Genomic DNA, 21,795 nt, shown 5'->3' with positions numbered 1-21,795 from the left:
TGGAAACTACCTATACATGTCTATCAACTGGATGATGGATAAGCAGCTGTGGCACATTAATACAATGGACAACTAGACAAGAGTGAAAACAAATGAGCTCAAGCTACACACTGCCATGGCCGTGAATAAGTCTTTAAAACAGAATGTTGAGCCCCTCACCAAGAAACACAAAAATATACTGTAGGCTGCTGTTTGCATAAAGTTTCCAAACTGTAAATTAATATTGCAGATTGGTCTTAAAAATAACCAATTCAGGATAGCAGTTACCTCTGGGGAAGGAAAGTGGAAACTGTGATTGGGAAACGTCTATCACAGTTTACTTGTTAAGGTCAATAGTGAGCACATGGGAATTCACAGTATTATGTCCTTTCTGTATGCCTTCTCTAAATATTTCATCATATAATTCATGTGTGCTATTTATAAGAAAGCACCTAATTCTAAATCACATTCCAAAGAATAAAGAGCAATTATTTCTCATGAATCGACCACATTCTGTTTCAAAAACTCACATTGCTTTTCTGATTGAAGCCCTCCCCCAGCTAATATTATTTTTGGAAGCCTTCCCTGACATTCAAGGAGTTGACCCAGAGGCCCGGGGTCTGCTGCCATCACTTGCTCTGAGCATGTATGTCTTGCTAACTGAGATGAGAGCATGAGGTCCCTGGGCAGGAACCAGGTTGCACTGTGTTCATGGCAGAGCACCACTGAGGCTAATTGCTGAATCGGTGGCAGTTAGCTTTCCAGGCATTTTGACAAGCAAGTATATAAACACTGCCCTTCCAAACAAGCAATGTCACAGAGCAGTGGTTGCATGCTGGCCAGCACAGAGACGGCTGGAGCAGGCAAGGCTGATTCAGCCTTGGGCCTCACCCCACTCAGATCACTTAACCTCTCCTGGCTCCTGACATCTCCACCTGTCAAAATGACAATGAGGCTACTTATCAGCAAACTGTCTCCCAGCAGCTATATGGGAATCTGGAAAAAGGTGGTCAAAGCACTTGGGCTTCTTGCGAGGAAGATGCTAAGTAATTATCACTCTCACCAATACAACCCAGGCACGGGTCCCTCTCCTCATTTCTTCATCTATAATCACATGCACATACATACATACACCTTGTACACACATGTGCATATGAATGTACACACATGTGCACACACACGTATACTGTGGATGTATATACACTGCACACAATACACATTGCACTTATGTGCACATGTATGTATACATGGCACATGGATATGTATACACGAATGCATGTGAACGTATGCACACATGTACACGCAGCACACATACACACATTTATACATGTGTGTATACAAATGTACATACACACACATTCCCCTCTCAAACCAAATCTTTCTTCTCAAGCTATTACTAAGGATCATAGACATAGCACGACAAATTTGTTTTTAAACCTTAAATACTTGCTCTCCATATTATGTCAGACTTTTTGTGTAATCCTGCACATTTTTCAGTTAATGATTTTTGTTGCTTTAAAAAACACACAATGGGATTTATAGATGATGTAATACAGAATTGTACACCTGAAATCTATGTAATTTTACTAACAATTGTCACCCCAATAAATTTAATAAAATAAAATTTAAAAAAAAACAAAAAACATTCAGCCAACAGAGAACTAGCAAAGAGAACTGACTCCTCCTCAATGTCTTACAGCAGCACAACACTTGCTGGCTTTGGGCATCTCTCTAATGCAAGAGAACGATGCGGTGCTGTGAGCACAAAATGTGATCTGCAGCTTGTTACTGCAGCCTTTCTTTTGACTAAGACAGGACACAGCGTGGCTCTGAGGCTGTAGGCAAGCGAAGTCCCCAGCGAATTTGCTTCTGTCGGTCTATTTTTCCTAAGTTCCCCTAGCAGTCTGAAGTGCAGTCCAGAACTCCTGATAGAAAACAGGAGGGTCCAGGGCACTTTGGCAAGCACTAGAGGAATCCCCTTATGCACTGACCAGCAGCACAGACCTCAGCAGGGGCTTGTTAGGAACACAGGGCGGTAGGCCCACACTGCACACAGGGTGTGCGACCTGTGTTAACATTTGAGGTGCAGGTACACGGCTCTAGGGACTCACTGGGCTCATTCAGGGATTTTTGAGATCCTTCTTTGAACCCTAAGTCAAAGATCGTGGCCAGAGGAAGGCATGGTGCTCAGCCGGCCAAGGGTGGCATTTGCCTGAAGGTATTCAAAGACGCTACTCCGGAGGCAGAAATAATCCTCCACTTTTGGCATCCAATTCAATTTCCACAAACTGGCCAAAGTGATCCCGAAAAAGAGAAAGAGAGAGAGTGAGAAAGAGGGAGGAAAGGAGGGAGGGAGGGAGAGGGGGAGAGAGAGAGAGAGAAAGCATACGTTGCCATATGACTCTCATTCCTAAAATGCTGCCACTGCCCTCAGGATAAAATACAAAATCCCTAACATGGCTCAAGGCCCTGTCTGACCTGGAGCTTTACGTCATGTTACTTCTCCCGTCCTGCATGACGTCTGACCACACATCAAGTTCCACCCGCCTTGTCCACTCAGCCAGGTACTTGGCTGGGCACCAGTGTGCCTGCATCATCAGGGCCCCTGGCAGGCTCACAGGGCATCAGTGGGGCAGTCTTCTCAGGGCAGGACTGTCCAGGCACCAAAACATGGAGCATCCCCACTCCCTGAAGTGCTCCAGCCATTATACCACCATAAATGCCCACCACTTCCACCTGCTCGTGGAAAAGCCCTGAGCAGATAGAGACCCCCACCGCCCTCCTTTGATAAGCGACTCCACAGCCAGCTGGAAGCAGCGTCTGTCCTAAGGCAGCTGAGAGAAAGTCAATGGTCAATTAAGCAGCGCTTGATAAAAAGTAAATTTAATTACAAGGGCACTTAGGTATTTGGATCACTTTGATACGGTCTCCTAAATTGGATGTCACTTTGGTTATCATTAGACATTAGAATCAAATGAATACATATGCTGTTATTTAAAAGTTACATTTTTCAGGGTAGGGGGAATAAATGAGTGGATTAGGTACCTGACGTCTTAGGTACCACAAGGTGATTTACTTTTTCTCTGTTACCAGCATATGAAAACTAAAGTGCCGACCTCCAGAGGTCCCCATGGGTACATGTCTGATGCCTATTTCTCAGCTGCTGTTGAACCTGACAAGCTGGAACAAATCCTTTCCCATATTCATGTGATTATATTTTAGCCAAACCAAAGGAGGCCTTGAAAAGATTTTTAACCTGTGTTTTTCTCCTCTGAATAGTTTTCTTTTCCGTTCCCATTTAGTCAGCTTTTTCCTGCATGTGTATTAAATACCTGTCGTTTCTGCACATTCCTTTAGCTTAATAAACCCTAAGTGAATTATTTTTACCTCTGATCTGGCTCTAAGAGATAAAGAGACTTATTTTTCTTTTCACTGCCCACTTTATGCTTACTGAAAATGCAGGGAAACAATTCCATTTTAGGGACGTGCACCTGAGACATCCCATTTTTTTTATGCTACTTTTGTTAATTTTTGACTAGTGAGAGAGTTAAGTTTTCCACAATTAAGAAGGCACTGGGCCATTTCCACATCTATGGGATGGATGGCTGGTGAGTGAAGACTTTGAGTAACATAGAAGATTCGACATATTAACACAAAACCCCATATCGCCTCACAACGCCTCCTGTCCTGGGCCTCTGCAAAGATTGACCAGCGAAGGTTTACTCCAGTCTTCAAAATGTTTGTCTTGCAGTATTTCAACCACCTTAATTAAAGTTAAATTAATTTTTAAAGATTATAATTAATTTTTTTAAGTTAACCATAGTAAAAGCAGTCTAGGTATCTGCTTTTACTATGGTTTTCTCCCTCACATTTCCTGCCCTTCAGTTTCTAAACTACCTTCTCCTCTTTCTCAGAAACCACCGAAAAATGGATCTTCTCTGGCTTTTATCCCTGTGAGGCACCCTCACCTCTCCCCTCGTGCCCTCCATTCAAGGAGCCTTCCCTGCACCTTCCCCTGAAGCCCTTTCCCAACCCAGGTCACGGTCCTTCAAAGGCCAAATTTGATTCCTGGCCTCATGCCCACCCTGCTGCATTTTTGTCAGACTTTTCATTTTAAAAATCACAGGATCTGTAGATCTCCCCACTGTCACTGGACTAGGGCTCTATTTCCTTGGACACTGAAGGGCTGGTTTTGGAATTTCGAATGCCCAGGAAGGAAGGTTAGGCATGTTCTTATGAAGTTGGACATACACTTACCATATGACCAGGCATCCCACTCCTAGAGAAATGAAACTGACTTATATGTCCATTCAAAACTCTATATACAAATGTTCTTAGCAGCTTTTTATGTTGAAAACAAAAGTGGGAATGAGCCACATGTCCTTCAGCAAATAAATGGATAACATAATTGTACTACATCCATACCATGGCGTGCTACCCAGTGGTCAGAGCAGCCATCTATTTATTGATGGACCCCACAGCCTGGATGAATCTCAGAGGCATTATCCTGAGCGAGAGGTGAGGCCTCAGAGGTTACTGAATGGTCCAACTTACTTGACATTGTCAAAAAGATGCTAATGATGGAAAAAAGAAACAGTGGTTCCCAGGGGTAGGGTGACCAACTTGTCTCGGTTTCCCTGGGACTTTCCCAGTTTTAGCACTGAAAGTCCCATATCCCATGAAAACGGGGATGGTTGATTGCTACAGGATTGACTGTAGAGGGCCAGCAGGAGGCAGTCTGGAGCTGATGGAATTGTTCTAGATCCTGGTTCTGGTAGCACTTACATAATCTATACCTGTGTCATGATTCATAGAACTATATACTGAAAGGGGGAAGAAACTAACTTTGTTGTATGATGATTTTCAAAAGGAAACAAAAATACACACACAGAATCTCTTCCGGGGTGGGGGTGGGGTGCTGGCTCTAGATCTTTCCAGTGGAGGGTGGAGGGAAGAGAAAGAATAAAAGGCTCACTTCGTAAATATTAACCTGCCTCTAAGTCCTAGCTCAGATGTCATCCAAACTGACCCTATACCTCCTTTAGTCACGACAACCCATTGACACAAGCTCCAAATTCCACAGCTTCCAAATGATTTCAACTAACCCCATTTTGAAGCCTGAATCCCTCCACTACTACACCCATGTGGGACGTGTTTTCACTGTGGTCCTCTCAAAGATCTCTAAGGCAGGTGGTATCAATCTCTGCTGTTTTGGGTTGGGGTTTGGAAGGGGGGTAGAGAACAGGAACAGAGAGAGGTCATGGGGCTCATTCAAGGTCATACACCAATGCCTGGTTCTCTCCTCAGCACACCTGAGCTGCACACGCTTTTTAAAACACATTTTTGGGTGGCTGCAGAGGTCACCATGGGCCATGCGCCAAATGGGAAGGTGGCTTTTGGGCTCTGTGTCTTAGAACTCCCGAACCAGGGCGTCAGGGTCATGTGGCTTGTCAGCTACTAATTTTGGAGAAGGCCAGGTCTTTCTGACTCTCGACTCCTCCCTCTCCTGCCTGGAAAGGGAATCTCTGCCAGCGTAACAATGCATCAAAGATACTGTGCCAGGTAATAATAATCAGCAAAGGGAAGTCTGCTTGTGAAATCGAGCACAGTGAAGACTCTGAAAGAATAACTCTGAGCACGCTGGGCAGTAGGAATCCCCCATGCCCCTTGGAGTTGAGCATGGAACCAGGACTTCATGTCAAGGATGGAATGGCACACTACTAGAATGGGCCAGGATGTGGGGAGAAGTGGGGAGAGAAACAGGGACTCCCGCAGACATCAGCTCAGACTGGCATGAACTGAAAGCAGTTCACGGGGAGGCATAAGGACATGCCCTGCCTCACCTTGTGGACCCTACCTGGGCCCTTAATCTAAAACTACCTGTCGGGAGCCCCCATCCTGAGGTTATAGGGCTCTCTGGAGGCATTTCAATCACTTTCATGGCCCAGGGGGACCCCAGCTTCTCCCTGATGTGGGGGTGGAGGCCTCAGAAGAATCAACCTCTTGGCACCTCAGAGAAGTTGTCAAAGATGATGGAATTCTCCAGGGTAATTATGTGGTCCCTTCTGAGTATTTGGGCTAAAGTCCATGTGTGACAGAGGTTTAAAGAGTGCAGTTCCTGCACCCATCCTCCCACCAAAGCTGCTGAGAGCCTTCCAGATTCCACCTCGGCAAAACAGAGTTACTGTTTGTTACCTGTCACCTGCAGTCAGGAAGCTGAAAGGTAGGAGTGAAAGCAGGAGGAATTCAGAATCAGAACTCTGAGATTCAAGGCTGGTTCAGCCCTGACCTTGGATAAGGCAGCCCCTCAGCCTCAGTGCAAAAATGAAAGGAAGCACACCTTCTCGGTACTGTGGAGTTGGAGCAAAGAAATGGAAATATAAAAGTAGGGTTAAGACCAAATGAGAGAATAAGTATTATTCTAACAGTCTTGCTATACTCCATGTAGTCACATTATAAGTTTCAATTCTAGGTCTGGGACGGTGCCCAAATGACCTGTGGGATGGGCGACTTGTGACCTCAGTGTGCCTTAGGAACCTGTTTCCAAACCATTTATTATCAAAACAACAGTCTTGTGCAAGGATCTTACCAGAGAATCACATTTACTCAGTCTGGACTGAGAATTAAAGGTGGTCATCACAACCCAACCAGCGTCTACATGTTCCCCGAGTCAGGGAGGGACTCATCCATTTTCTCCTGCGGTTTATATTCTATCTAGTATCATAAGTGGCATTTCTTCGAATAAGAAAAGATCCATCTACTCTAGTTTCAGTTTGGAAATACAAACTGTGATTCAACTGAGAGAAATCATATTTTGCAATTTATTCATCCTCACCAGTCCTTCCTTCCTACTGATTGTCGGGCTGAGCAAAGAGCCTGCACTTCCCTCTTAAGGTAGAAAATCTCACAGCATATATATAATGCCAAACTATGCAAATATGACCAAGCTGTAATTGCTGTGAGAACCGGAACATTGAATTTTATGACTTTTGTGCATTTGAATTTCCTACCCTAATGTTGCATTAACTAAGGGCGTCTTTTTTTGCATTGAATTTATACCTAATGTGATTCCATTTTGCATTCTTTACATATGCAGATGAGGTAGCTATAACGTTCCCCGCGATGCAAAAGCTGTTTTTGCTAAATCATATCAAAATGTTTCATGGATCATACCAAAAAGTGTTGATATATGGAAATTGCTCTTTTTCAAAAACTGTCCTGAAAAACCAAATGGTTGGTTTTGAACTTCTTTTCTCCACACCACACGCTCCCCAGTATTTGTGGAGAATATGAGGAAATAAATAATATATTAATGCCACGTTGCCAGGCACAGGAGCAGGACAACCAGAATAATGCTCATTTTAACTACCATCGAAATAAAAGGTTAGTCCAGGGTTAGGGAGTAACCCTGGCAGATAGAGTAGCAGGAGTTAACATTTCCAAAGTCAGAAATGTCTGGGTAAGGGAACAAGGAATGAGACCTTTCTCAATTAACTATGCAAGATTTATATTTTCTATATACAAAAGCAGGTTTGTGTAACTCAGTCTTATGTTATTTATTGTTATAAATGGGATCAAGACAAAACGGAGGATTGTAAAGAATTGTAAAGTACAGCCACATACAATAGCTTTGTGATTCCAGTGAGATGTGCTGTCTGAAGGGCGACTGTGGCAGGGCTAAAACCTTGGAAATATTTTCTATTTTCACATAATAGTTTTCCAAATTCTTCAGGCAGATTGAAAACCAGGACAAAATCTGCTGTGTTGTGAGAAAAAACTGTTTTAGGTCTTAGGCAAAGAATAATTAAAATGAATGTGAACACAATGACACACACTAATGTAATTAGAAGGAGGTACAGTAGCCAGATATCAAAGACGTTTTCTAGGCACCTCCCGAAAAAGCAAGGTAGAATTTAGGACAATACTCTTTAAAAGGCTGGGTGGCCTTCTCGGCAATTAATTGAGTTGAGTCAAAGAGAGAGCGCTTGAAAAGCTGAGGGAGGGTGGATTCAAAAAAGGGGGGTGGGAGGTGGAGAATGTTAAAAAAAAGAGACAGATACAAACAAATCAATCGCTCTCTCCAGTTGACAAAATTTTTTCAGGTCAGAGCATAAATTGTCCTGGGACTAGCCAGCTATTTTTCTTTCTGAGATGAAGAAACAGTGTGAAAAAAAAAAAAAACAATGCAAATGTACTGGTTACAACTATTATTGGTAGCCTTGCATATTCGGCCACAATGGCGTTAATCTGTCACAGGACTCAGTTAAAACATGCCTGGGTTTGTTCTTTCTAAGGTGAATCTGTACACTTCCTGCCACAGAATATTCCTGACAGTTTACACGCATGAGGTGAATAGAGGGACGTCCAAGGTCTCAACATCCTTCCTTCGGGTGATTTCTAATTATTTTTTTTAAGTAGATAATATTAACCAGCCATTGGCTTTCACATACATTAATCAATTTTAACACAGTCTCGACAAAATCAGACTGTTTTATCATGCTGGATAAGGCCTCACCTTACACCAATGGCCATTACAAAGAGGTTTTTCTTTTATTTCACTTTATCTTGGGGTAGAAAAGGGGGACTGCTGAGATCAGACTCAGAAACTATTTAATAATGCTGCTTGAATGGTGTATTTTCCAGCTCAATAATCTTACCCTAATAGAATAATATACCTTGATTTTTCATCAACATTAAGTGTTTTTTTTAATATATATAATGGTATTTGGATGACATTTATTTAATAGATTCAAATCATACTCTGAATATCTCTGTTATTGATTTGGTTCTCCTTAACGTCTCTGAACACATTATGTGTACACTCCCATATTATCGCAAGGTGGAAAGTTTGCACAAAAGCTTGCTTGCTGAATCTATACATATCTCCCAGGGTGCAAGGGAGAAAAAGAAAAAGAAAAAAAAAAACCTAAAGAATACTGGAAATTTTCTTCTGCTTTGAATGTGCCTCTGGCAGCCACGACTGTAACATTTATGATTGTACCCCATTTACTGCTTTTGCTCTTTCATTAATAATTTAGTGTTTAGAAAAAAACAAGTTCTTCAAAGCAGAAAAAAATCCATTCAAAGCTAAATAAACAATATGTATATATTTTTTCAGAGTTAAATGTCTTTGTATTTTGAAATGCCAGTTCTGTCACGCAGGCTAAATTCAAGGTACTGGATTTAGAGAAACGGAAGTTTTGCAGGCGAGCTAACCTCTCCGTGCTCTGTCAATTTGAACAGAGTTGAAAATTACCTCCTAATGACTGAGACTGTATGTACACAGTATCATATTTTGAACCTAATTGCATTTTGCTCTGGCACAGAAGTAGACGTGTTTATTTATATAGATTTAATCAATGACAAGGGTCCCTCTCAATATAGCTCAAATATATAGCTTGAAAGCAAACTGTTATTGCAGCATTTCTAAAGTTGCAACTTACAGCCCAGACCCACCAGCACCCTCGGCATTCGGAAATTGCCATTTTGACTTAATTATCAACGCTTTGCTTTTTGAATGGTATTATTCAGGATATTGTGATAGACAGATACAAAACAATTTTTCCTCTGCCAAAGGAAACTACAGTGATTCATGCAAGTTAGAAATTGCATTCATCACGGCTGAGACCCAAAGGCAAATGTTGAGATACACAGGTGAGGTTGCTGGGTAAGCACACAGCACTGTCAGTTTGTCACGTGACCTCTGGACCTGTCTTAAAGAGAGTATTCACTTCCACAGGACAGAGCCTCTCGGGAAGGAGAGGTTGGGAACCGCTACACAAGCTCTGGCTGTTCAGGTTGTGGAACTGAGTCATCTCCACCCTAATCTTTCCTGGGCTCCCACCATCACGCTTCCACCTGGGAAGGTGAAATCTCTGGCCCCTCTGATCTCACCACCTGACCTTTGATCTAGATGGCGCACGCAACATTCAGTTCCCAATGACTCGGGTTCTCGGGCAAAATCTCCATAATCTGCTGTCAAAGACGGTCAGACAAATGCTTGACTTCATGCACCGCATCTCAGTAGCATGAGCAAAACACCAGAGGGAAGGAAGAACCAAAAATACCTTGTCTAGGCTGAGAAAGACATAGTGGATGTAAAAGCACTGATGTGGAGAACTCTTTGGGAAGGTAAAAATCTGATATTCTTGTGAGAATGTAGATACAAAATGCTGAGTAGGATCTCCAAGAAATGTATGATATGAGATGTCAAATTCAGGCATTTTTGCATCTCCTTTCCACCCCAGGGACATATAGCCACAAGTTCCAATTGCTGAATCAGAGTGCGATAGAAAGTTTGCCAAGTGTTTTGAGAAAGTGTGCAACTGTTACTTATTGCAGGAATAAAGGAGCAGAGCAGAGCGAGGAGGAAGAGGCATGCAGAGGTAACAAATTCCCTTAAAATTATACTCTTCTGTTTATACTATTTTTAAAAACAATTTAGAAGCATTTATATCCTCCAAGATGAATAAATGAATATTACTATTTCTCCTTAAGCATAACCCAATTTTAAACCACCTCATCTTTATAAATTTGACTAATTGATAATAAAGCACACAACAGCATTTGCAATATGCTAATGCTCTATAGAATTCACTATTTCTTATTCTAATAAAGCTACTATAACAATTGAATAACAAATGTATTTTATCTGAACCCAAATTATTTTAAATAACTTCTATTGTTTTCAAAACTTACATAGGAAATGTTTTTACTGCATTTTTTTCCTTACTTCTAACAACTTACTGTTTAAAAACTTAGTTGTGCCATTTGATTCAAAGATCACTTCATTTTCTTAAAGGTAATGCGCTATTTTGCCTCATTATAATAAACACCAATGTTTTTACAACTGCAACAGTTCCCTGCACATTAGCATATTTTGGCTGAGGTATTGTTTTACTCTGACCTGTATAATAAGTGTCACATTAGCAAGACAACAAATCAAACGTTTGTTAATTTCCCTCGCTTTCCCACACAGCTGGTGGTGTTATCGTGTCACCAGATTTTAATTAATATGATAAGTAACACTTGCAAGACAACAGCCGGATTTTTCCCCCTCTGTGTGAGCGAGGTCTATAAGCCGTGTGTGTGTACTCGCGTGCGCACGCGTGTATGCCTGCACACACGTGTCCGCATCAGAAAAAACGGGGAGAAACCGAGGGCCTTTTGCAACAGATTACTCACTAAAAACATTTACAGCCCCACACAGTGCTATTTCGAACCAAACTTTCATTACATCATTTTCTTTTCTCTTCCAGATCAAAGACAGCCATGCATTAATGCGTAAAATAAAAATCATAAAAACATATAATAAAATGTGCTCATTTTCATACCTGGGGTAGTTGTATGTTTAAGGTATTAGCATTTAAGAGAGATGCAATACTGCTGTCTTCGGAGAGGCTTAATTTTAATTTCTCCAGCCTCCACGTGAATAGTAATATATTTCTGACTTATACAGAGACTATTGTGAGTGTTTTCCATGTGCGAAGGTCTGATCCGCACAGATCTTGGGTAAGTCAAAAGTGCCATCTATTTGCAAAAGATAGAAATGCAACCAAACCCTGAACGAAAAAACCTTCGTCTAGTTCCAGCCTTCAGAACCTCTACGGCTGCTAATGACAAACCCTTAAACAGGGGCCGTTGGGCAGGGGAAGAAAAATTATAGCCCTAATATACACAACATGAAAATACATTCCTGTCATGTTTACACAGTAAAATATTTTACAATGCTAGGGCCAAGATTTTATTTAAAACTGTTTCAATGCAGTTTAAAAAAAAAACAAAGGCAGTATCTAATTCCAAACAAACTATATAATGTAAAATATAACCTGAGAATGAATATATTTTATCTTTAGAGTGAATAAAAAAAAAAGATTCATCTATTGTTTAAATGACACAGTAAAAACTAAGTCTAACAAAATACTAACAGTAGAAACCCTTAAACCATTTCTGAAGAGAAAATGCCAATAAGAAAAGTGATGTTCAAAATTAAAACACTCTAATGCTTTCTGATTTTGAATATTCTAAAGAGAAAGGAAACCTCTTTCTCCTGGGAATGTAAATCAGAAGGCCATTTTAAAAAGCTGAAATTCTTTCAAATCTCCTTATTATTGTTTAACTTAACATTTTTCCTCCTGTTGCAAAATACAAGATTTCCCCCAATAAATCCCAAACTCTAATATTCCACCTACATGAAATTAAGCCCCAGAAGCAAGTGCCAACATCCCTAAAACTGGTTTTCGCTATAAGTAGGATTAAACACAGTAGCAATTTCCATATGTAGGAGGTTTGTTGAGATGCAAGGCCACCAAATCCAATTACTAATTGTGCAAGGGCATAAGGCCCACCCTCTCCCCTAATGCTGCCTAGCAAAAAAAAATGGGGTTGCATAGAAGCCGACCTTATTGCTTTCAATTAGTTATGTAAAAATAGGCTCAAATTTTAAGTCAACTTGTAAACTGAGGCTAGTGGTTCTGAAAGTAAGTCTGGAAGCCTGACACTTCTTCCAATTTCCTTTTTCCTCTACGGGTCTGTACAAGCAGGTTCTGGCAGTCAACTAGAGGGTATACAGAAAAACCACACCGATGGGCCAGTCTGTCAGAAATCAAATCCAGGACAACTCACCCATGAATTCAGAAAACAAACGAAGGACCTGAGGGACTCCTGCCAAGCAGGGGACAGAATCTGACAATTGTGGAAAACTGGAGACCCTTTCCAGGCTCTCCCACACACACAGCTCCACCTGAGACCTTTGCCTCCTTCGGTGGGAATGCCTTCCTAAAAGGCTGTCCAGAGGTCCTCTTCTCTTGTGAGAGAAGCCAGTCGAGCCCAAAGCAGACTGACACCACCTATGCCAGTCACTGCCATGGGTGAGTGTGTTCCTTAGCAGTCAGATTTCCACGGGTCCAAAGGGCTCTCAAGAGATCCATTAGTCCACCCCAACTCAACCAAGGGAGAGCTATCTACGCTGCTCATCCGAGGTGCAAGATAAACACTCCACAGAATCACCAGGAATCATGTACAGCCCCCTATCTGTCTCCTAGGTTAGCTGAAATAGGACCTGGCCCTTTTCTGCCTCCACTTTCACCCTCAGCTGAGAAAGGGGCTTTAGAGACAGGTTGGTAGCAGGAAGGCTTCCGGTGGTCAACATGATGTTCATTTTTCTGAGAGAAACACTTGCCTCTGAGGGCTGATCAGGGATCCCTACTCCCCCCAAAACCTAGAACTTAAGTTACATTTCTAACTAGGAACCTGGTGCCCAAGAAGCAAAGGAAACTTGCTGACAAACGGCCATGACTAAAAGGAGACTGGAAGTCAGTGCCTGCAAGACCTTCTCAGAAAATAATCCACCAGCAAAACAGCCCTAATTTCAAGGGGGAATCAGCTGTGAGCTTCAATCAGATTTCCAAATTAAAAATCAGAAAAATATACACTTTATTCTGACCAAATAGAGGCAGAAGAGCGCTATTATAGACAACAAGCTAAAGACCCAGCAACATGAGTGAACGTAGAAGAACTATACGTAGGAACATCACACAGGGCGGCGGGATCCAGCACCTTGAACACGTGCAGCTTTAAATAAGAAAGGGACAGAAGAGCAGGGGAGGGGTGGGACGTGGCGAAATGGGAGGGGAGGAGAGGAAAAGAAATGAAGGGAAGAAGAAGGGAGAAAGGAGGCAGGAAGGCATCGAAAAACATTAGAACCAGAAATTGCCAGAATCTGGTCTAAGTAACAAAGTGTAAAATAAAAAGACAATCCTGTTTATCTTCCAAAAAAGGATTTGAATTTGTAATGTAAAGCACTCTACCCACTCACCAGAGATCCCAAAACACACACACACACACACACACACACACACACACACTCTGCAGAATAATACTAAATCCTGGAAAATCAGAACTGATGGTATTTTAATTGTCCTTGACGATTGACTCCAGGACAGTGCTTACAAATCAGGTTGCTCTGTGCTATGGCTCTGTCCCTGTCTGGGGAAGACGGCCCAAGAGCTCATAGGAGATGCCAGTGTTCCCCCAGAAATGGAGTGGCAGGAACCAAGCTTATCTTGGGACAGCACATCCAGAATAATATTTTAAATTAAAGGTAGGAGGAGCCCAGTTATAAGTTATAAGACACCATTGGAAAGAAAAATGTGGCTATTTGTAATTGTAAGATACCATGGATGGTAAGACACCCCTGATTTTAAAATTTAGTGTGAAAGAAAATATATCTTAGAATACATGGAGGCTGGTCGCAAGTATGTAGGAAGCAAATAAAAGTGAGATGGCATTGCCCCAATCAGATTTGTTGTTAAGCCTGGAGAGAATTCAAAGAAAAATTTACAAACCCCTGTGAGATCCTACGTATTCACTTTCTATAGATTTGGAAGGTAATTATAAGAAACTAATTTTTAAAAATCTCCCATTCCATAAAGCAAACTTCAAGGTTCATCCCAAGCTTTGCACTTATGGTTACATTGGCCCTCCAGACAGCCCAGGAGGAAACAGGCATCCATCCGTGGCGGGGTGCTGACACTGAGTGCCCCCATCCACTCTGCCCTACCTACTCCACTGCATCACATATGGAGGGAGGAGCTGGGATGGAGGAAGGATGGACAGATGAATAATAACACATGCATCAAAGGCCACTTCACAGATTCAGCTCTGTTACAAAGTTTCAGGGGCAAAGACAACAAGAAGGGGGAAAGAGAGGGCGGAAGCTGAAACGCTGTGCAGGCAACAGAAGGAACAGCCCCTCCGCTACACTGCACGGGACCACTTTGGAAAGATGGTCTTCTGTTCAGAAGACAGCCTGAGGGCTGTTATGCTGAATCCTTCGAGGTAGTAAATGATGCAGGGAAATTGTGCTCTTGGTTAAGGGTGGGTTTTTTGTTGTTATTGTTGAATTCCTACAAAACTGTACTTGCAATGCAACAATCGCTTTGCCATGAATAGGGGCTCTTGTCATTTGTGAGCTGACCCATTTGGCTGTTGCAAAAATCAAAAAGGAATTGATTTTGATGATCTGACATGCAACTGAAGGAGAGACAGACCACAGAGGAACAAAATGCCAGGTCTGGCGCTGGTGAGTGGACCAATTCCGCTCCTGTGTCAGGTGTCTGTGTCCATAATGAGAGAAGAGAAACAAAGCCACACTTCCCTTGCGTGTGTGGTCTTTGGCATACTGTATATTTTCCTAGGGGGGCATTGCTATTTTTATTTTCTGTTGAGAATTATGTTTGTTTAAGGCCCCCTGACCCTGAGTACTATTTATAAAGTGCCTGGTAAAGAAGCCTAGTGAGAGGAAGGAAGAGGATGAGAAATGGGGAGGGAGAGAGCACAGTTTCTTCCATTTAACCTCAAATACCATTCATTCTTAACCAGTGGATTATAATCAGCAAAGAACCTGGAAACCTCCCTATTTAAGCATCCTGTTCTCATTCGCAGGCCTAGTATTATTCATTACCCAAACCATCCAGCTCAGCTCAGGAGCACCAGGGAAAAGGACTTTTACCACTTTCATTATGCAACTTGCTTCTCTAATTTTGGTGATTACACTGGGAATGGACATATCATTAATCTCACTTCTCATGCCTAGTTTATTTCAAACAAATAGGAGGTGTGTTATTATTCCGGGGACTCAGGAAATGCATGTCTTCCTCAGGGCCTCACTGCCAGGCTGGTCTTTGAGAGGAAGATGACAGTCCTGCCCGTGAACCCACAATTACATCAGTTCCAGTTAGTTTCTGTCTATGCTTACTGCCAACACCTTCCATGTACACCGGCAGCTTAATTTTGCTTACTTCATCTGGGAGTTACGTTTTATACAGACATTCTCATACATGTCTGCTCACTTCTGGAAAAACAGCACCAAAGTATTCAGAACTATATATATATATATATCATAAAGATCAGTTCTCAAAGTAGCTTGCAAAGTATAACTGATTCATGAGAGACACTGTAAATAAAGTCACTGTTCATTATTAGGCCACAGAGGGAACACCAGCCAGGCACAGAGCTTCTCAGCACACACTAAATCCCTGGAGAGGAATCTAGAATAGTGAGAGAGACAGACTCTCTGAACCCATTCTCCATGGATCTGCCACAAAGAGGAAGCCAGGGGGGACATATTCAGTGTAGAAAGAATGGGGAGAATGTTCCAGGGTGACAACCAAGCCTTCCAACAGGCCTTCAGCACCAGGCAGGACACAGACGTTTATGATCCTGCTTAGGAGTCATGCAGGAATGCAAGTACTTCCAGATACTGCCCAGCCCACCCACATCTGCTGTTTCAGCCTCCGCACTTTCCCATGCATTGGGCACTGTGAGAGCAGGTGTGGCTGTGGCTGTGAAGGACAGAAGATCTGAAGTGACCATGGATAAGTCACGCTCACCCTCAGTTTGCTCATCTGTAAAATGGAGGGAATACAAAATGTGTAGCTTTCTTCTGGGAACTGTATGAGATGATTCCTACAAAAATGCAAAAGTCAGATAGAATCTTGTTCAAGGTCTCTTAGATTTGTAAAAACTTGTTACACTTGAATTGTACAGAGGAAGGGAGAATTACATTTTGGGAGATTACTGAGAAAAATCTCCATAGAATACTGTCTCCTTTTCATTCATTTTCAATCATCTACCCATCCATCCATTAATTCACCCATCGATATCCATCCACCCATCTACCCACCCACTCACCTACCCATCCATCCACCCACCAACCTACCCATCCAGCCATTCATCTATCCCTCCACCACCCATCCACTCAATGAGTCTATTATCAGCCTAGCCCAGGCAAACAACACATATGTGAAAGCAAGGGATTGCCCTTGACACCACTAAATTTGGTGGAATTTGTTATGCAGCATTATCAAGGTAATAGCTAACGAATACAAGAAATGATACTGTATGATTAAAATACCTACTTGTGTACATAATTATCCTAAAACAAATTTCTTGCAGAATATAATCCAACAGGCTATAATCTAACCTATCCTTGTTGGCTCACAATTGAGACCCAGACAGTATTACCATGTTTCCCTGAAAATAAGACCTAGCCGGACCATCAGCTCTAATGCATCTTTTGGAGCAAAAATTAATATAAGGCCTGGTATTATATTATATTATATTATATTATATTATATTATATTATATTACATTACATTACATTACATTACATTATATTATATTATATTATTTTCAAGTGCAAACACAAAATGTAATTGTTCATACACTCCTCAAATCATGTATGCCAAACAAGCCCCTGAAATACCATCAGCTAAGAATTGGGCAGTGTGAATGAGAATGCACAATTAATTTTAAGGATGATGTTTATGGGATAACAAGCCGACAGTATGTGGGATTACTGCACACAAGGCTGGAACATGCAAATCAATCTTCATTAAACTGCCTTTTAAAAATTATTACAACAGCTTGGGGCTGCGCAAAAAAATAAATAAATGAAAATTATTACACTGACTCTAACAAATCCCAGTTTATAATATGGTATCTTTCCAAATCTCCCTTATTACATACGCTATATTTACACAGGCACTTTGTATGGTCTCTGGAGTCAGCTTTGCCCAACCATCTTTAAGCCATCTAATTACCCATCTCTTCCTGCATCCAGAACAGCTCTGAAGGGGGCTGTCGGCTGTGAGATGCATTATAAGAAACTGCTTTGCCAGTTGTTGCTGTATTTCCCCAAGAGACCAGACTGGGTGGCACTCATTTCCATTGTATTAGCTTCACTTAACTGCCACTTCCCCTACAGCTGGCTCATTTGTTCAAAACACCCCAGTCAATGAAATACAAGAAACTTGTCGAGCGGACTTACATAACCAACACTAACACCGAGTCCTGGGTTTTCAAAGCTGAGGGTTACACATGAAATCAGGGCTCCCAGGAGGCTTTTGCAGCTGTGGGTGCTGCCACATGGTGAGCAGAGCAACAAATGATAAATGGCCACATCAAATACCTTCCAGGAGTGAGTCCAGAGTGCTACAGGCACACACGCTGAATACCTCCCTGCCCCAGGCGCGCTTCCCGCTCTCCTTCCTCAGCTTCCAGTCTCTCCTAACCAGTTCCACACTGGAGCCAGCCCAGCTCTCACTGAATCTACCAGGCAGAGCTAAGGAAACGGGTCAGAAGGAAACAGGCCCCAGATGAGCTGCCCTGGGGCCAGGTGACCACACCAAACACAGACTCACTCATGACATTTATTATTAGGTTAGTGCAAAAGTAATCGCAGTTTTTGCAATTATTTTTAACCCTTTAAACCGCAATTACTTGTGTACCAACCTAATATCAGTGCAATGGGACACTGAGTGGGAATTGCCCATTGGGAGTGTTTGGCCATTGGGAGTGCTGAGGTTATTCCCTTTGACAGGAGAGGTCACTACCCACCTGCCTCCACCCCTCCATCACAACCACAGCCAAAGAGACTGTCTTCAAATAGAAAGGGAGGAAGGGCAGGGCACAGAGGAGAGGGCCCTCTGGTGGAGGTCTCTTCCTCTCCTCCAGGAGGTCCGGAAAGGAACACTGATGGAAGGGACCAGGCTCAAACTGTCCTGTGGGTCATCTGGAGAGTAATTCCCAGAGCGAGAGAGACTGAGCATCTGGATGGCTGCCGCGCACAACTCCCCACAGCCAGGCATTGCGAGCCAGCCTGAAATCTGGCTATACACTCAACAGCAGATTGAAATCAGACACCCAGCTAAATAAATGCTCAACAGCAGATTGAAATCTCAACAGCAGATATACTCAACAGCAGATTGAAATCAGAACCCAACTAAATAAAAAGTCTTTGGCTTTTCCCCCCCTCATTCTTTTTCTTATTATCCAATGTGGAAGGAGCTAGAACCACATTGTTTCCCAACTCAGTGTTTCAGGCCCTTACTCAGTAGGAGAGAGGAGCAGATAAACTGGAGTTAAGACTGAAGTATTAAAGTGGACCAGGCTGGATTAAATTTTTAAGAGTGGAAAGTGACACAGGAGTCACAGATTTCTTGAAATCTTACTAAGGAACATGCCTGACTTATTACTATTGAAGGCAGTAATTGGAAAAATTATATAAAATCTTGTCAAAGTAATTCAAATTAATAGTCTTAAAATAGGGTCACAAAAGAATGATTCTACCAGATATAAATAGCTATTGAACATGTGTTTCATTGGAAGTGCATTATTATGTTGTTCCAAAAAATATAAATATATGAATTTCCTCCAAGAAAAGCAGAAAAAAGACAGAATTGACCTAAGATTAAAAGTTACCCATAAAAAGAACAGTATTATACCTGTTCATATATGTAAAAAAAAAAATAGATTTTCTGTTAAGCAGGAGGATAAAAAGGCAGAAACCGGGAAATATACTTTCTTTTAGTAATAAACGTCTGAAAATGGCTGCCTGTGCAAGTTCTAACTCAGTTGTTAACACTAGAAATTGAACTGCAATCCTTGAGACCATTAGACTCTTCATACCATCTCCTCAGAGGAAGCAAGCCATTATCCAGGTGCAAGTTTAGGAAGCATTTTTACGTTCTACCCACTCTATGAACAACTTGCTCTCAAAATTCATTTAAAAGTGGATGTTAGCATGAAAAGAACACAGACTTGGAGGCTCAGCCAGGTTTGGGCCCACATCATCACTAAGCTGTTGATGAAGGAACGGTTTGTCTTCCAGGCTTCTTAAGGGAGTAAATTCTGCCTCACTCTCCACAGAAGGGCAGAGTGCTGAACCTGGTGGACTCCACTACAAACAAGACAGTGGCCTTTTAGAAAGGCTTTAGAGGGACAACAACCCAGAGTAGCAAGTCTGCTTTCTCAGAGGGCTGAGACTGAGGATGGTTGAAAGGCCTGCAGAGTATCCTCTCCAGACCCTCTTCTAGCTCCCCCTGTGGACAAGAGGAAGAAGCTGAGTTCACCAGCTGCAGAGAATTCTGATGCCCTTTCCAGTTTCCCTCATTGGCACATATGAATACTGGGAAGCTGAAATTATTATCCCTCACCAGTACTCTCACCTTACCACCTCTCACACTGGTACCCCTCACACTCATAGCTCTCACACCCTCCTACTAGCTGTGGGAGGGGCCAGAAAGCCAATGGGGCCACAAGTACAACTTACAACGTGAAAACCCAAAGTGGATGAGAGCTTTCAACCTGAAACATGCGGGGTGAGAAAGCATCGTTGATTATTTTCACTCCGCTCTGTGATAAGGCACCTATGCATAGGCCGACTGCACAATACATAGTGGAGCTCCTCAGCAAGTGCTCACCCCGCGAGACACAAACACCGAGAGTGAACACGAGGCATTTTGTGCTAGCGATTATTAAGAAGTGACCAAAATAGGCATGAGCAGGGAGAAATTAATTCAGTCTCAGAAAGGAAATGACAGTGTGGAATCAAGGAGTTCCAGAAGAAGAAATGGTGTAGAAAAAAGCATGGACACCTATTACTGAATGCCTTCCTACCTTCAAAAATATGGAACACATCAAAGGGAAAGTAAATGTCCCCCTCTTTGAGTTAGCTACCAACTAAAAAGAAAAGGGAATTTTCATTGTCTAAAAAACATGCTACATATGGCAGGATCTTGAGTTTCTGTATGGTCGTCTGGTTTTTTAGAAAGTCCTACTAGAACTTCAGCAACTTAATTCTCTAGGTTAAAACAGTTCTTCCTTGAATAAAATCCTCAGCAAATAATAACAGATTTGGGGCTAGGAAACACATTAGCATCTCTTTGAACACAAAATGTATGGAGTTTGTCCTTGGGGGAGAGATCTGGGTTTATCAAAGTGAAAGAAACACTGACATATTCTTTGGGAAGTTACTACCTAAAAGATTTTTCCAGAAACCCCAGCACAACCAAAAGGTACTTAAATCATGAAGTTATTCAGTAATGTGGACAGTCACACTCTAGAAAACAATGATTCTATCAAACAGTTCTATTGCCATAGAGCTCATTGCATATCCATCAAGCTGCCCTGTGCACCAAACAATGCACTAGCTCCTAGGTACACGTACTCTAACCACGGTTTTTGTCCTCCTTGAGCTCACAGTCCAGTGGGGGATGCTGTGGATACGCTTGTTGACTGAGGAGGAAGAATTCTGAAATGCTCAGAGACGTCATGGTGTCTTGGCAGAAACATAATTGGACAGTGTTTGATATGGCGTACTTGTCTCTCACAACCAGCATGGTGTGACCAGAGGGCCAAGGTCTGCATAATTGGGCCTAGACAAACAGAAGGAGTCATCACCTCAGAGGGCATTGTGAGAACCAAGAGAGGGAGTGAAATGCAGGAAACAGCTGCATGGGCCTGGGACAAGGAAGAAAGGTGAGACACCCAAACAGAAACAGAATGGCTTGAGGACATGGGAGTGCAATTGAAGAGGGAAGAGAAATTTCCAGAAGACAGAATGCTCCACAATTTTAAATGAGAAAAGGTATTTGGTAAGGTGTCATCACTGGTAGTGGCCATGATGCAGGGTTTGAGAAAATGGAGGGTAGTGGAGCAGTCATGGACACAACACTGAAAAAGTTTCGAGAAGAAAGGACTGGTGCACTCCTTCCTCTTCCACTGACTAAAAAGTATCTATTGAAAATGTTCCCCATGCTGGAAACTGTCAAGATTCTGGGGATACACTGGGCATTATTCTCCGACTGCTATATAACATATTACCACAAAAGTGATGCCAACTTACTATATTTCTGTGGTTTAGAGGAGTGACACAAGTCTCTCGGGGCAAAAGTCAAGGTGTGTCAATGAGGCTGGTTCCTTCTAGAGGCTCCAGGGGAGAATTTGTTTCTTGCCTTTTCCAGTTTCTGGTGG

Source organism: Rhinolophus sinicus, linkage group LG04 (assembly GCF_036562045.2).
Source record: "Rhinolophus sinicus isolate RSC01 linkage group LG04, ASM3656204v1, whole genome shotgun sequence".
Lineage (NCBI taxonomy): Eukaryota > Metazoa > Chordata > Mammalia > Chiroptera > Rhinolophidae > Rhinolophus > Rhinolophus sinicus.
The sequence above is the reverse complement of the archived record's forward strand: the minus strand, read 5'-3'. Positions refer to the sequence as shown.